This window comes from Lagopus leucura, unplaced genomic scaffold (genome assembly GCF_019238085.1).
Source record: "Lagopus leucura isolate 7727_CA_CO unplaced genomic scaffold, USGS_WTPT01 Super-Scaffold_100021, whole genome shotgun sequence".
NCBI classification, from domain to species: domain Eukaryota; kingdom Metazoa; phylum Chordata; class Aves; order Galliformes; family Phasianidae; genus Lagopus; species Lagopus leucura.
In genome coordinates this window covers 1,362,102-1,376,882 of record NW_024962274.1, presented here as the reverse complement: position 1 = coordinate 1,376,882, position 14,781 = coordinate 1,362,102, and the positions used below count along the sequence as shown (strand labels likewise).

At 43.9% G+C, this 14,781-nt stretch overlaps 1 protein-coding gene across 3 annotated transcripts in view; it reads right to left on the bottom strand.

The window, feature by feature from the left end:
• Nucleotides 1-14,781, bottom strand: part of LOC122183869 (LIM domain containing preferred translocation partner in lipoma) — a 303,475-nt gene that overhangs the window by 130,302 nt on the left and 158,392 nt on the right. Inside the window, exon 1 of one of the 3 annotated variants that reach the window (XM_042878280.1) lies at nt 11,901-11,931. The exons of the other annotated variants lie outside the window; for them this stretch is intronic. The gene's annotated coding sequence lies outside the window, so the exon portion shown is untranslated. Of the gene's footprint in view, nt 1-11,900; nt 11,932-14,781 lie in introns of those variants that run through there. 3 annotated transcript variants of the gene reach the window in all.

Sequence of the window (14,781 nt, the reverse complement as noted above, 5' to 3'; positions counted from 1 at the left end):
AAGGCAAAGCAGAGTTCCAGCACCTGAAAATCTCCAGTAAAGATACCACGTACAATTCACCAGAAATTATGATCTTTTATTTCCTTTTTCTGTGTTTTTTTTTTTTTTTTTTTTTTTTTTTTTAAATTTTTGTCACAGTTTGCTAAGTTTTCTTCTCACAGGACTCATCTCTGTCCTGTGGATTTAGAAACAGAAGACTGGAAAGGAATTCCTAATGCTTCCCCTGCCATGCTGGGTCGTACTTCTCATATTCTTCCCAGAAAGAGTGGTGGTGCATTGGCACAGGCTGCCCAGGGAGCTGGTGGAGTCACTGTCCCTACAAGTATTCAAGGCCCATGGGGACGTGGTCAGTGGGCATGGTGGGGATGGTTTGGGGTTGGACCAGGTGATCTTCGTGGTCTTTCATAACATTAATGATTCTATGATTCTATAAAAGAATAAGCAATCCTGAAAGGTGCTCAAGTCTTTGTACACTCTCCCCTACTCTTGCTGGAAAATCATTTCAAAACATCACAGTTAAGCTTAAAAGGAAAAATGTAGGTTTCCAGGCCATATATTTCGTATTGTCAGGTTTGTCCTGAGGATTGGTTACAATTACAACAAAACCAACACAAGAGATCATGTTATTGATTTCCATGGTTTATGCTAATCTGGTAGGAAGCAGGAAGAGCTCTTTAAACACCCAACAAACTTATAGTTTTTATCACTCGGGATGAGTTGCAGGGAGGAAAGGTGTTCCCTGAGCTGTAACTAACCAATGCTTCTCTTAGTAATAAAAATAAAAGCCCACCAGCAATTCTCTAGAAAATGGAAAAGATGGAAAAGGAAAAAAAATGAGTATGAAAAACAGAGAAAAAAATAGAAGGAAAAATAGTTTCTACTACTAATACAGCAGAGCAATATCTAATTGTGGAATATTTGAGTTGTTTGGTAGTGGTGGTTGTTTTTCTCTTAAAAAAAAAAAAAGGTTTTAAGCCGATCCCATGCTTTTTTTAAATAGCTGAAACTGATAACACTGAACTCAGCCGTGATTCTACTTTATTTACTTCTATGTCTATCGAAGCCCACATGACTCTTCCATGAGACAGACTTATGTGGGCTGACGGATAGATATACGTAAAAGAAAAAAGGAAAAATATCGTTAGGAAAAGGAACATTTTCTTGTCTGTTCTTTCAGTATGATTTCTTATGTCAACGTCTACCTTATTATTTCCTATAAGTAGAAACAGATTTCTCTCTCTTTCAAAAAATTCTTAAACAGAAAACCTCTTCTGACAGTTTCAGCAGCAGATTAATCACTTTTGCAACCCACAGAAAAAAAAGTTTTCTGGAAAGCATAACTGTCTGTAAATGTAAATGACAGAATTACTCTCTCTTATGCTAAGACGCCTACACATTCTCTCACTTCCATGACTCAGCACCAGATAAAAGCATGCGAGATAATAAGCAGCAAATTTTCCTTTAGAACAACAATAAAAAAAACAACTCTCGCTTGGGGGGGGGGCCCCCGCACCCCACAAATAAACAGCAATCCCCATGGTGGCAGACCAAATTCCACCAACAGATTCCCCTCCCACTGGAATTGCTGCAATCAAGTAGAAATATCCCAAGGATTTCAGAGAGGAAAGGGACCAGGCTCGAACTGCGTCAAAATCAAAACACATGCAAACACAAGAGGCTTTTCTTTTTCTCCAAATGAGCAATAAATGGGTCTGTTTCGACTAAAAGGAATTTTATTACTGTTCATCCCCTGCCTTGCTCTAATTTGGTAGACAAATGAGTTGAAACTTTGCTCACCTATAGTGAAAATTTCCAGGCACTCTATAGCAATGCACTCATGCCCCAAATCACAGAAACCCATGGGGAAGGGAGGGGAATTCCAGTGGGCCTTCCCCTGTGGTCCCTGGGCAAGCTGTGCAAGGAGCTCGACAGGAACACGATAACTTGTTCAGCAACTCTGGACAGCTGCAGTCCTTTCCCACCCAAAATAAGTCTTATTTTGGACCGGTCTTCAAAAAAACAAAAAGGAAAAAAAAAAGGAAAAGCAATCATTCCTCTTGCTCAGTGTGGGACATTTCTCTTTTGAGCTTCCATCACTCCATGAGCGGATTATCGTGAGCCCACACCCCTTGGAGGCAGCTTCAAGGGCCTGAAAATGTTTTAATTAGTTCAATTATTGATTAAGGCAGCAGAAAGAACGCTCATGCCCATCACCTTCAGAGGAAGCCCCATCCAGCAGAGTCACGTCAAGGAGTACTGCCATCAAGCCATTGTGCTGCTGATGGCTTTTAAATATTTTATCCTGGAAATTGGAAATTAATGGTGTTAGCCATTAAAGTTTAAATTTACAGGAAAGCCCCAAGGCAAGGCTCCTGCAAAGCAGCAACCCCATTAGGTCCCTAATTTCTCTGCCGTGAGGATTAATGCACTGAACATGGTAAACACACACAGCAGCATCCCAGGGCACTGGTGCAGGACTTGGCAAGTGGGATGCTTGGAGCTGAGCTGAAGGCAGAGTCAAACACTGAGAATGGCCTTCATTAACAAAGCATCTCTTTTCTTTATGGAGGCATGTGTGGAAATCTCACCCACACAGAGGGATCAGGGCTGGGACAGCCATTGGGAACAGGCTCCTGTGTACCCCAACACCAGCCCTACCCGACTCACCCTTTCCCTCAGCAACAGAGCTTCCACATTAACGTCCTGTAAGTTCTAGATGGGAATGTGCAAGCCCTAAGCCCCAGGACTGTTCCGTCCATATTTGCATCTTGAAACCATGTGGCTTATTTCATGAATGACAGATTCCCGAGCCCACATCCAATCCAGAGCAGGTGTAGCTCCAGTGTTTTCTGTGCAGCCACATCTGCTCATACTCCAGGGCAAACGCCAAACTATTTACTGCTAGTTAAAATTTATTGCAGTTTCAGTCTCACATCCCAAAACTGCTCTTGTTCAAAAACTCTTTTTAAATCCTTCTTTGCTGACTGAGTAAAGGAAACCTGACAATTAAAATGGTAAATTGTTCAGAACCTGTTCAGCACCCAACTGAAGATCTTCAAACACTTTGAGAATTTAAATGCATTCGATCACTCCCAAGCCTGGCACTGCCACCCATAGAGCTGTGGGTGCCTCACCCCTGGAAGTGCTCAAGCCCAGGTTGGGGGGCCCTGGGCAGCCTGAGCTGGTGAGAGGCAGCCAGCCCATGGCAGGGGTTGGGGCTAGGGTCCCCTCCAAACCAACCAATCTGATTCTATGATTTTTATGAAGCCTCTTGCAAAGAATTAAAAAAAAAAAAAAAAAAATCTTATAAAATCCCCTCCCAAACAAGAAGCTGAAGTACCAGAAGCCTTCAGTGCCCTGCCTGGGAGCAGTTTGCCCCTACAACTGCTTATCCAGCAAAGCAGAGGAAGGGTGGGAAGGGCAGCCAGGAGCTCCAGCAGCTCTCAGCCCTCCCATTCTCACCACTTCATCATGCAACAAACACAGCTGTGCCATCACACGGTTGTCTATGTTTGCCCTCAAGGGCCAGGACAGAAGATGCTGAAAGCATTTGATCCGCATGGTATGAAATGCCAGCGCTGAACATAATTGTTCAGCAATGAAAATTCAGACATAAATAACTGCCTTGTTTCAAACAAGCAAAAGGATGTCTCTGTCTGTAGGAATCTCACAAGAGGGAGCAAAGAAGCAGGGTGTTCCCTTCCTTTTATTATTACCCCCTTTTATTTCTTTTTTAGCGATGTCTGGAAAGAAGCTATCAGCCAGAGGAGCTGCTCCGACGCTGCTGTGGCAGACGGCAGGCAGGGCTCTGCCTCACCAGGGCTGCATGGGGAATTCTGCAGCAGGAGGAAACAACGCACAGGCTGCCGTCCGCATCCATATAAATTGCTGTCTGCCGCTCACAGCACAAGTTGTTCTGAAAACAAGAGTCAATCATCTGGAGCCTTATTTCTGTACATTTCCTGCAGGGGTCTCATGAAATAAATGAGAATAAATGTAAGGGCGAGAGTTCCTATTAGGAGCAGCCTCATCAGCATCACCCAGCCAAGCATTTACGTCATCAGCATGCTAATTTAATCAGACCTGAGCAGTGATGCTATAAATGGATTACCATCCCAGCTAGCGTGGTTACCGAGGTAACCCAGCCCTTTGTGCCACAGATACAATCGGCTTAATGATAATAAAAACCTCAGCACAAATGAAACAGAAGGAAAAGCCTGACAGGGCTGACGCATACGTGACCCTTTCCCTCTTCTTCCCCCCTCCTCCTTTCCCCAGCCTCAGCCGCTTACTTGCTTACTGCAATAAAATTAAGTGCTGCTGTGATCTGTATGCACAGCATTCCCATAGGGAACACGCAAGTAAATAGAACCCGCGGAAATAATTAATACGGGCCAGCAACTAATGCCGTCAGCACTACTTAGTCATTCTGCAAACCCTGAACGGGAGAGGGAAACAGAGACAGAAATGCCACACGGATGGACTCCAAAGAGCCTGTGAAAGACTTCAGAGAAATAGCTGCTTGCCCCCAAGTAGCATTAATTAGACCAATTAAGGGCTTGGGACAAGAGCTGACTGCAGCAATGAGCATCCCTGCCCACTGCCCATCCCTGCTGGCAGGGGATGCTCCCACACCATCTCCTGCTCAGCTGACACTGGAGGTCAAACAAGCATGGGCAGCCCCAGGAGCAGCCAAGGACCAGCCAGTGTTTCACCTGCACAGCTGCCAGAAGAGCTGGTCCTCAGTTTTTCTGCAGAGACAGCACCTGCCAGCTTAGCATGGGATAAAGGACATCTCTGTGAAACATCAGCCTCGACAGGCTAAAAGGCGGATTGCAGTCTTCAGCTCCATAAGCTCTTCATCCAGATGAACCCAAAGCTCCCTGCAGATGCTCAGACCTTTCACCTGCCTGTACTGCAGCTCACTGCCTCACCTGTCAGTGCTCCATCTAAAAGCACCAAACACACTGGCCACAGCAGGAACATGCATGACAGCCTCAGCTTTATCCAGCTCCCAGCAGGTCTTGCTCCAGCCTAAGTAGCACCCTAAGAACGAGGCCAGTAATGTTGATAGATTCACCAGGAGTGCAATGAGCTCTCAGCTGCCCATCACATAAACACACACATCAACCGTGTTGTTTTTTAAAGCCCAAAATGCAGCACATGCAGCCTATGGAAAAAAAAAAAAAAGTTTCCCCAATATTTACTACTGGACATGTATAGAAATGCCTTTGTTTCTTGCTCTGGAAGAGTTAATCTCAGGTCCTTCTCATGACAAGAAGAAATGAGGAGTGCTGCATTTCAGCATCAACAAGTGGATAGGAGACAGCATCCCAAGACCCACTCCCACAACAGACATTAAGGCCACCAGTAAGATAAACTATTTTTCAGTTGTTAAAAAACCACCCCTCCCATTTTTCTCAATTATGTGCCGTATTACCTCTGTGTCAAATCTATGTGTGAAGCTGATGGGACTGTGTGAAAGAAGCCCACAGGAATGGGCTCACCAAGCCAACCCAGCACTTTTTTTTTTTTTATACACAGAGCAGAGGTACCCAAGTGCTTGGAAATGAAACAAGTGTTAGTGAGATCAGTTCTTTCAGAAGATGGAACTTTTTATGAAGCGGCAGAACCAGCAAACACAGAACAGCCTCCATGCACCGTCGCATGTCCCTGTAGTGAGCAATGATAGCAGATTTGTCTACAGAATAGAAATATTCAGGCTCATCTCTTGGGAAATCTCACTAAATACTTTCTCACTCCTCCATTAAGTGGAAGAGCTCCAACTCTCCCAAGAAATGTATTGCATGTTTCTAGAAAAATAGTTGAATATTTCCTTGAGGAGCCCTTTTAGATCAGACTAGAGGAGTATACTTCTCCTGAGAAAGAAGGAAATGCTATTCAAACGACACAAAATTAGTATGAAAAGTTAAACTCAAGGCTGAAAAATCTGCCTAGAGGTATGTGAGTACAGTACTGGGATTGATGCTCTTTAATATCTCTATGAAAGATACAGACAGTGGGACAGGACACTAGTCAGAAAGACCTAGACAGGCTCAAGCAATGGGCTCAGGTCGTCATCATCATGAGGCTCACAAAACCCAAATGCAAGGTCTAAAAGTACAAGCTAGGGAATGTAATAATAGAGCCCATCCCTACTGAGAAAGGCTTGGGAAATCTGATGGACAGCAAGCTGGACATGAACCAGCAACATGCCCTCACAGCCCAGAAAGCCATCCAGATCCTAGGCTGTGTCAAAAGCAGCATGGCAAGCTGGGGGTTGATCCTGCCCCTCTACTCTGCACTGGTGAGGCCTCACTGGAATTCTGCATCTAGATGTGGAGTCCTCAGTAGAGGAGAGATGTGGACCTGTTAGAGCCCATCCAGAGGAGGGCCACAAAAGTGATCCAAGGGATGGAACACTTCCCTGCAAGGACAGACTTGAGAGAACTGGGGCAGTTCAGCCTGGAGATGAGACCCAAGAGCAGCCTCTCAGTTCCTGAAGGACAGTTGTAGAAGGAAGGGGACAGACTCTTTAGCAGGGCCTGCAGTGATAAGACAAGGGAAAACATTCCAAACTGAGGGGACACAGTCTGGATATAAGGAAAAAAGTGTTTTTATGATAAAGGTGGTGAGGCACTGGTACAGGTTGCCCAGAAAGGTGGATGCCCTGTCCCTAGGGACATTCAAGATCAGGCTGGACAGGGCTCTGAGCACCTGATGGAGCTGGAGGTGCCTGTTTATTCCAGAGAGTTGGACCAGATGGTCTTTAAAGGTCTCTTCCAACTCAAAAAATTCTATTGTTTTATGACTTTACCTGCTGTTCACAGGTGGGAGTAACCCCAGCAAAGGTAATCAAGGACAGAACTCCTTGAATTGAAAGGCAGATGGAAGAACCCAGAGCTCTGGAACTGGTGTGACTGTTGATATGAAAAAGCAGCCATCACCTTTACTAAAATTTAAAAGTCATCGTGACAGCTTGAGAGATTGTGACCTTTAAGTGACACACCAGCAAGTTCTACTCTTTACAGTGTCCCCATGTGCAACCAGGGGGAGATCTGGAAATGCAGCATCTGGGGTGCCTTTATCACTGCAGACATTTGGACATGCTTGTGAGTTTAATCAATAGCAGAGATGAAATCAGAAAGAATGTGTGGTCATGTCTGCATATAACATTCCAAAGGCAGAAGGCAAAGAAAAGTGGAGCTGTTTTTTTCCCAAAGCAGAGCAATCCCTCAAGCTGCAGGTACAAATTCATGCATTTGAAACTCTTCTTCATGCAGTGCTTTACACCCCAGAGCTGCCCATAGCTATGCAGGATGTTGGTTGTCACATCCATTACAACTGTAGGAGTATCATCTCCTTTTATAAAGTAAACGCTGATACAGAGAGGTCAGAGACTGATGGGTGGACTGCCATCAGCAGAGGCTGAAGACGCAGTCAAGCACAAATAAGGAGGAATAATCCCCATGGAGGCACTGTGCCAGGCCAGACTGCAAGAAGGATGGGCAGCAGCTCCATCTTAACATGTGTACATCCACTTAGTAGCATGTTTAAATCTCAAGTACAATTAATTTCCAGTAGAGTCAAAGGAATCTGTTTGGAAAGGAGCTTTTTTAGATCACTGTTTTAAGGAAGCCTGAAAATTAAAGCACACAACACCACAGGTTTCTAAGAAAAAGGGAGGAATTGGCATTGATGTCACTTGTTGCCATTAATTTCAATGGAAACTACAGGTGTGCAACACTTCAGAGAAAGCCCTTGAACATCTCCACTGCCACAATCAAGTGAAACCCCAACCAGCAGCCTCCTTTTTCCCCTACACCTTGCTCCTTTTGCCAGCCAGGTGAGCCCTGGGGTGGTAACAGCACAGCAGCCCCATCCAGCTGCACATGTCCCAGCCACATTAGGAAAAAAAAAAAAAGAATTAGGTGTTCATTAAAATTTACAGTATGCTTCTAACCTTTTTATAGTTAGATGCTTGTTCTCCTGGCCATAAGATTAGGTATGCTACGCTGTTGTTTTTATTACTGGCTTTTGTTGCCTGCCCCACATCTTATGTGATTTAGTGCTGTGGATCAATGCCAGGTAACAACTCAGGCTCCCTTGTCCTTCTTCCACAGCTGCAGAACAGCCAGCACTGGCATTTTTCTCTCTTCTTATAGGACTCGCAGCTTATCCAGGAGGGATTGCTTCAAGCTTCTCTGGAGATGACTTCCCAGCACAGCAGGATTCCTGGCCATCTGCAGCAGGTCCTAACTCTGAGCATCAGTTAAATCAACGACCAAGAAGGAAATACCAGGGAAGCTGTCTGTGAGAGAGTCACTAGGCCAAATACTTGTTTCATTGCTTATGATGGTAAAGCTGAAGTTTTACAGTGCTGCTTCCTACAGCTCAAAGCCTTGTCATCCACAGGCAACATCACAAGAATCATTTTCTTACTTTCATTATTAGCATGGCTCTTCCAGTGACCCACAAAGGTAAGCAGCACAACACGCACTTGCCAGCTGTCTATGCTCCACATACACTCGAAACCCTTTGAAAAACAAGTCTTCTCTCTGTAACTGAGCTCACTTCACTTGTTCAGGTTGGCTCAAAACAAATAAGCAGCAGAAATATTTTTGCTGTTTAGTTTCCTAAAGGGTTATTATATCCTCAAGAAGCATTAAGACAGTGACCACGCTGAACAGAGGAACCAGAAGCTACAGAGATTGCTGTCTTCGAAACATCTGCTTTGCTTTTCCAAGTCCCTCAGATTGCAAAGGAAGCCAGAAAATGAAACCTTCAGTAATGGCTCATTTCCAAGGCTTTACAAACAGATCAGTAGCAGGCCACAGAATTATGCTTCAGGAGAGAGTAGAGCATCCACAGCCGTTTGCTGGGCACTGAGGCTGACAGTGGCTGCGAGGCAGCTGAGGGCCCTTGGGGGAGAAGGAGACACACTGCCCAGGGCTCTGGCTCTTCTGGGGAATGAGAACTGGTCCACAGCCACCAAACCCACAGGTGGTTTGGTGCAGCCTTACCTTTTGCCAGCAAGTCTTGCCACAAGCTTCCTTGCTAAACTGCAGAAAAGAGATTGGAAGGGACCTCAGAGGGTGTGCAGCCCAGCCACTTCTTGTAGGGCCAACTCCATCCATGCTGCTCCTGAGATGCTGACACAACCTGACCTAAATGCCTTCTGAGGGCCCTCTGTTTCTCAGTGCTGTCTTTTTGTAGGGTTACCTATCCTTCCTACAGCAGTTTAGCTCAAGCAGCTAATCTAAACCTCCCTGACTAGATTTTAAGGCCAAGACTTTGCACTTTCCCAAGCAGACATTCAGAACCTTTTCTTCTCCTCTCCCTTGCAGCTGAAAGTAGAACAGACCCTGAACAATTAGGAGATGAGAACACCCACAGGGATGAGGTTATTTACATAAACAGGATCACAATGTGTGTGTGTTTATCTATTTACTACTTAAAAGAAAATACCGCAATCTCTTCTCTAATTAAAACACCCAGTTTGCCCTGCTGCACAATTGCTAAGCAGATTTAAAATGGGGACTTCAGTAGCTATTTTATGGCTAATCAAATGAGTAAATATAATGATCTGCTCCAACTCCCATTCTGATTACAGTATAGCTATTTCACTCCCTAAATAAGATCCTTGCACCTAAAAAGAATAACTTAACGAGCTTAAGAGCAGAATGTTAGGCTCAATTTCTCTGGAGGGTAATAGAGTGGGAGTGTCTGTATAATTAGCTTTGTTGGGCTTCCTCCCTCACTATACAGTACTTTCTATACAGAGCTTTCACCATCTCTACAGGTTCCCATGCACAATAATGCAGAGCACATTGGATTCGCACTGGCTTGTGCAGAGCAGTACTGGAAGACAGAAGGCTTGAGAAGCAGTAGTGCTTTCAGCCCAAAAGGGCTCAAGTTTTAATTTAGCTTTAGCTATAAAAGCACATGTGTTCGTGCACATATTTTATTCATCTCCAGTGTACTGAACTCTTAAATGTTTCTGAAAGTTAGATTCTCCAGACTACAAACACACTGATCAAATCAGAGCATAAATCACAAAAGTACATCCAACATTTTCTCCACAATGCAGAACTTGAAATTAAATTAACATCTCACAATCTGTAAGACAAAACATTAACTAACTCATTTTGAAGAGTCTGATGCTGAATTCCCTTATAGAAAATAAAAGTATCTGATATACAGATTTTCCACTGCAAGAGGTAGTTTTTATATAAGTTGGCAAAATTATATTTTGCTCCTGCAGAAGATCTGAAAATGCTTTCTGAAGTCAGACAGCCAGGTGGGATACGTGATTATTGCCATCTCTGTTTTACAGATGGAAAATAATGCTAGAACAGTTTGAAATATCACTGAAAATATAGGTGGCGTGTCAGAGACCTGGAAGGAGAAGGAACACAATAGATTCCATGTGGTCCCAAAGCACTCTGCCTAAGACAGACCACTCCCAGTGAGCCATGCAGTCACCAGGTATCTTCCCTATCACTTCTATTTGGGAATATCACAGTGACCATGGACGCTACCTCCAGAAACCATCACATAGAAGTCTTGGCAATGAGAAACCAAACTCTAGTCAAATTACTTGATTCAACTGCAGTGGCTACAAACAAAACTGAAAGAACAAGATGTCAGGGAAGTTGCTCCAAAAGGCATGTAAAGCAGCAGACTCAGGCTTCAGTTGTTCAAAACAAAATCCACAGTTAATCCGCTGTTTCAGACTAAGTTAACTGCAAATAACAAAAGGAATGATACAGGTCCAGGAGCCACCTCCTTTGCTTCAGCATTTCCAGTCTCTAGTTTGTACTTAGCTACTCCTGATCAGAACTTATGATACAGCACTTAACTCTCCTACTTACACTGAAACAGCCAAGTATACCAGGACTTTTTAGCCTTGAAAAGCAACGACTAAAGCCATGTGTACAAAAGGAGGAAAGATTGCCTTGTCTCTTTCAATGAGAACAACAAGCAATGCAACACAACCTCAGTGGGCAGCAAATAGCACACAGAAGGAAGGGAGTCTGCCCATCTCCATGGGACTCCTGTGCCTTGGGATGTGTTACATTCCCACAGTTCACTTGGGTTCATAAAGCAGTTAGATGATCCGACAGAAGAAAAAACCCAACTGAGTATAGTAGGAGACCACTTCTGATTAAGTCAAACTCTGTGAAAAGCAGATTACCGGATAAAGGGGCAATATTGCTATAAATTTGCCTTATTCTTGTCTTCTTCAGTACTAGGAAAAACACCAAGCTGAACTGATCATTCAACCGAGCCAGAATGGAGAAACTCAGGTTGTTAATTTCAGACCTACATACACTGACAATTAACAAAAAGACACCAAAAACAAAAGGCTTAAATTCCAGCTTTAAATTCAGGCAGGGTATGTTTCTAGAATCCAGAGTGAGGCCACTTCTGTTCCTGGAGAGAAAAAAAAAAAAAAAAAAAATCCAAAGAAAACTGCAAACAGCAGTAGACAGAATTATAATGATAGGAGCTGAAACCAAAGATACTTATGTGATTGCACTTAGGATGGGCCTTCCCCACTAAGTTCAGCTGCAGACTATAGGGTCCTACAACATTGCAAAAGCACTTATCCAAGTCCAGGAAGCAGATTAGTGATGCTTTTATCAGATGAGCCAAGCCAGTACCAAAGCTAGTTCTTCACAATAGCAGTCACTTCATACACTTAAAAAACAGCCTGACAGGAAAATGAAGTATCAGAAATTCTTCAAAGCATCAATTTCCCATAGAGTGTGTAACACAATAGAAAGCATAGCAAGACAGCAGAGCAGAAAGGCCACAGCAAGCAAGTGGCCAGACACAACAGCAGCAGGCACAAAAATAAGGAGGAAAAAAAACAAAACAAAACAACTACTACTTACCTTAGGAAAGCCTCTAAGGTCCACAAATAGGCACAGATCTCCAGACAAAATATTCTTGCCTCTACTGCCAACCCTTAAATGAGGTCTGGGAAGGGGTGCATCCTGGCTCCACCCCTTCCAATCACTCAGGTACATTGCATGCACCTGAGCTCCCCCTGGCTGGCCCTGCCTTCCCATCAGGTGCTCAATCACTGCTTCAAGCTGTGACTCAGAATTTCCCCTACAGAGCAAAAACCAGTCCCTTCTGCGTGTGAGAAGTCCAATTAATAGAGGTTGAGTCAACAGCGTGTGATAGAGCTGACACTGGATGCAACTCCAAGGAAGATGGCAGTTCTAAGCACAAAGCTCCTTATACCATCCTGCACTTCTCTGAAGGAATAATTCCCTGTTGCTGGGCATCATGTCCTACCTGGAAGCAAGTTTGGGCATCTCCCACAAGAAGATGGCCTTTGCCATGAGCATTCAGATCCACAAACATACATTAGCAGTGAGGGACTGGTTTGGGTGTACAGGTATTTGAATGTATGTTCTTAAGCTGTTCAAGCACACAACAAATTGAAAATGGAGAACAGCAACCTTGGAATATTTCCAAGGCCAACAGATACCTGGTTTGCTATTGGCTGTGTCAGCTCAGCCGCACACGAAAGTCTAACAGCACTAATTTTCAAAGTTGTGCTCAACATAAGCCTTTGAGAGAGAGAACTTATCCCAGTCCACCCAGTGACTGAAGAGTATAGAGAAGAAAACCTGAGCAGACCAGATGCAAATACTACAGATCACAACAAGCATTACCTATGCATCCTCACTGCACCAGGTACAAGCACTCACCCACATACTCAGCAGATGGGCAAAGTCATGGGTTTATCCCTCTTTAACAGGAAGAATGCAGCTCAGAGACACAAGATGGCTCAGCTGATGTTAAACAGAAGCATGTGACGGATCTGGGAATATTGGGGACATGTCTGCAATGCAGGTCAGAGGAAAACTCACCTCCTCCTCAAGGTCAGGGTGGGACTACACTAAAAGGAAATCCAGGTTAGGGACAGATGCTTCAGGCTATTTCTGTCCATCTCTTTTTCAGTATAGCCGTACTATCTTTAGTAAGCTTGGAGGCAACAATTAGAAAAGCTGATGCCAAACATCCCAGCCTAGCCTTTCTCAGGGACAAATCCCAAATTCCTACCCATCAGAGGTCTGGATGCCCATCAGAAAGTCCTGCAGAACACAGCAAGGAAACCCCCTTCAGGGTTCAAGTTGCTGTTTTCCAACAGCAGACATTTTCAGTCTACAGCATTATCTCTTCCATCTTTCCCCACTGCTTGAAATTAAAATAAACATGGACCAGGGCCTAGGATTTTATCTGTCACATATTGCTATCATTAAACACACTTGAAATGAGTGGGTTTAGTTCAAATAAAACTGTCTCTTCCCTCTCCCTTCCTCAGCTCAACAAACATAAAATAGGAAACTGCACTCCAATACATTCAGAAGCAGTACACGTTACATCACAAGTAGATGATCCATCTGGCAGGCTGACACAGTAATAAGTTTACTTAATTGTCAGGTCGGGCGTATTACAGATCCAGTCTGTCAGTCCTTTTATTACAGCTTTGTACTGGGGAATTTAAACCTCCTTCTACTCTGTGTATCTATCTGCAGCACGGGAAGTGAAGATGTGCACATAGCACACGCATGCACACACATACAGGAAGTGGCATTCCCAACGAGGAGATTAAATTAAGTAAGGAAGTACTGATGTGAAATGGCTCTTAGCAGCTATATGTGTTTCAGGCTGGAATAATAACCCAAAGAAAGCAATGAGATATTTACATTTAATTTACTTGAAACTGGACTGGGGAAAGCACTGATTATACGGGATAATCCAGCACTGGCTCAGAAGCGAGAGAGCCAGGAATCCTCAGATGTTCCCTTCATTTATACTTTCTAAGCCATCAGCCTGTTATTCTGTTTTTGGCACCCTGCAGTTCCTCTCAAGCAGACAGTCTACTGAGATTGTCCATATGTCCTCAGGAGATATCGCTGAGTACACTCAGCATATGATCAAACTCATCAAATGCCTTTAAAAACATACACAAACCAAACCAAACCTTTTTCCTCCTTTGCCTTTGTATCTTTCTTCATCTCCCTCTCTTCATTAACAAGCTCAACTCCAAAGTGACTATTTACAGGAAGACTTTCAAGTGTTCTAAAATACAATTTGTAGGAAAGATGCCAAATATAAATTGTATTCTCTAGACCTGCATGCATTTGTGATTTTACATGAGCACGCACACATATGTTCAATATAGAAACAGCAGGTGTTCTCTAAAGTTTTATTGCTGTTAGTTAGAAATGACCACATTACTCAACAGTGTTGAAGCCAAGCCTTGTCAAAGGCAAGGCTTGCCAAAAAAACTACAGTGCCTGATGACTTCAAGCATTCTGCAGCACTGCTTTGGGGTGCTGGTTCTTCTAGGCACCTCCAAAACCTGACTGTCGTCCACTCTTACCCTAAGGAAGCACTGAATGTTGTATCCTCTGTGCAATAGCTCTGCAGCTATTCTATGCTATATTCTATGCTAATCAGAATGCTGTCTTGAGCACAGCAGCCATTCTGTCACTGTGGCCTCATAAAACACTGTGACCTTCATGGCCACCTTGTTCTGCAGCCAGGCCCCCTGTCTTGGACATTAGCCTCCGCTATGGACTCCAGTCAAAATGTTTCCAGAAAAAAAGATTAAAGGAGTTCAAGATGACATTTGTACTATCTTCCAGCTCAAAGAATCCCAGCTGAACAACAGTGGCTTATCCATCACATTTGAAGGCTACGAACAGTCTTAACTGTACGACTATCTCATGTAAAACACAGTTGGTCTCTCTG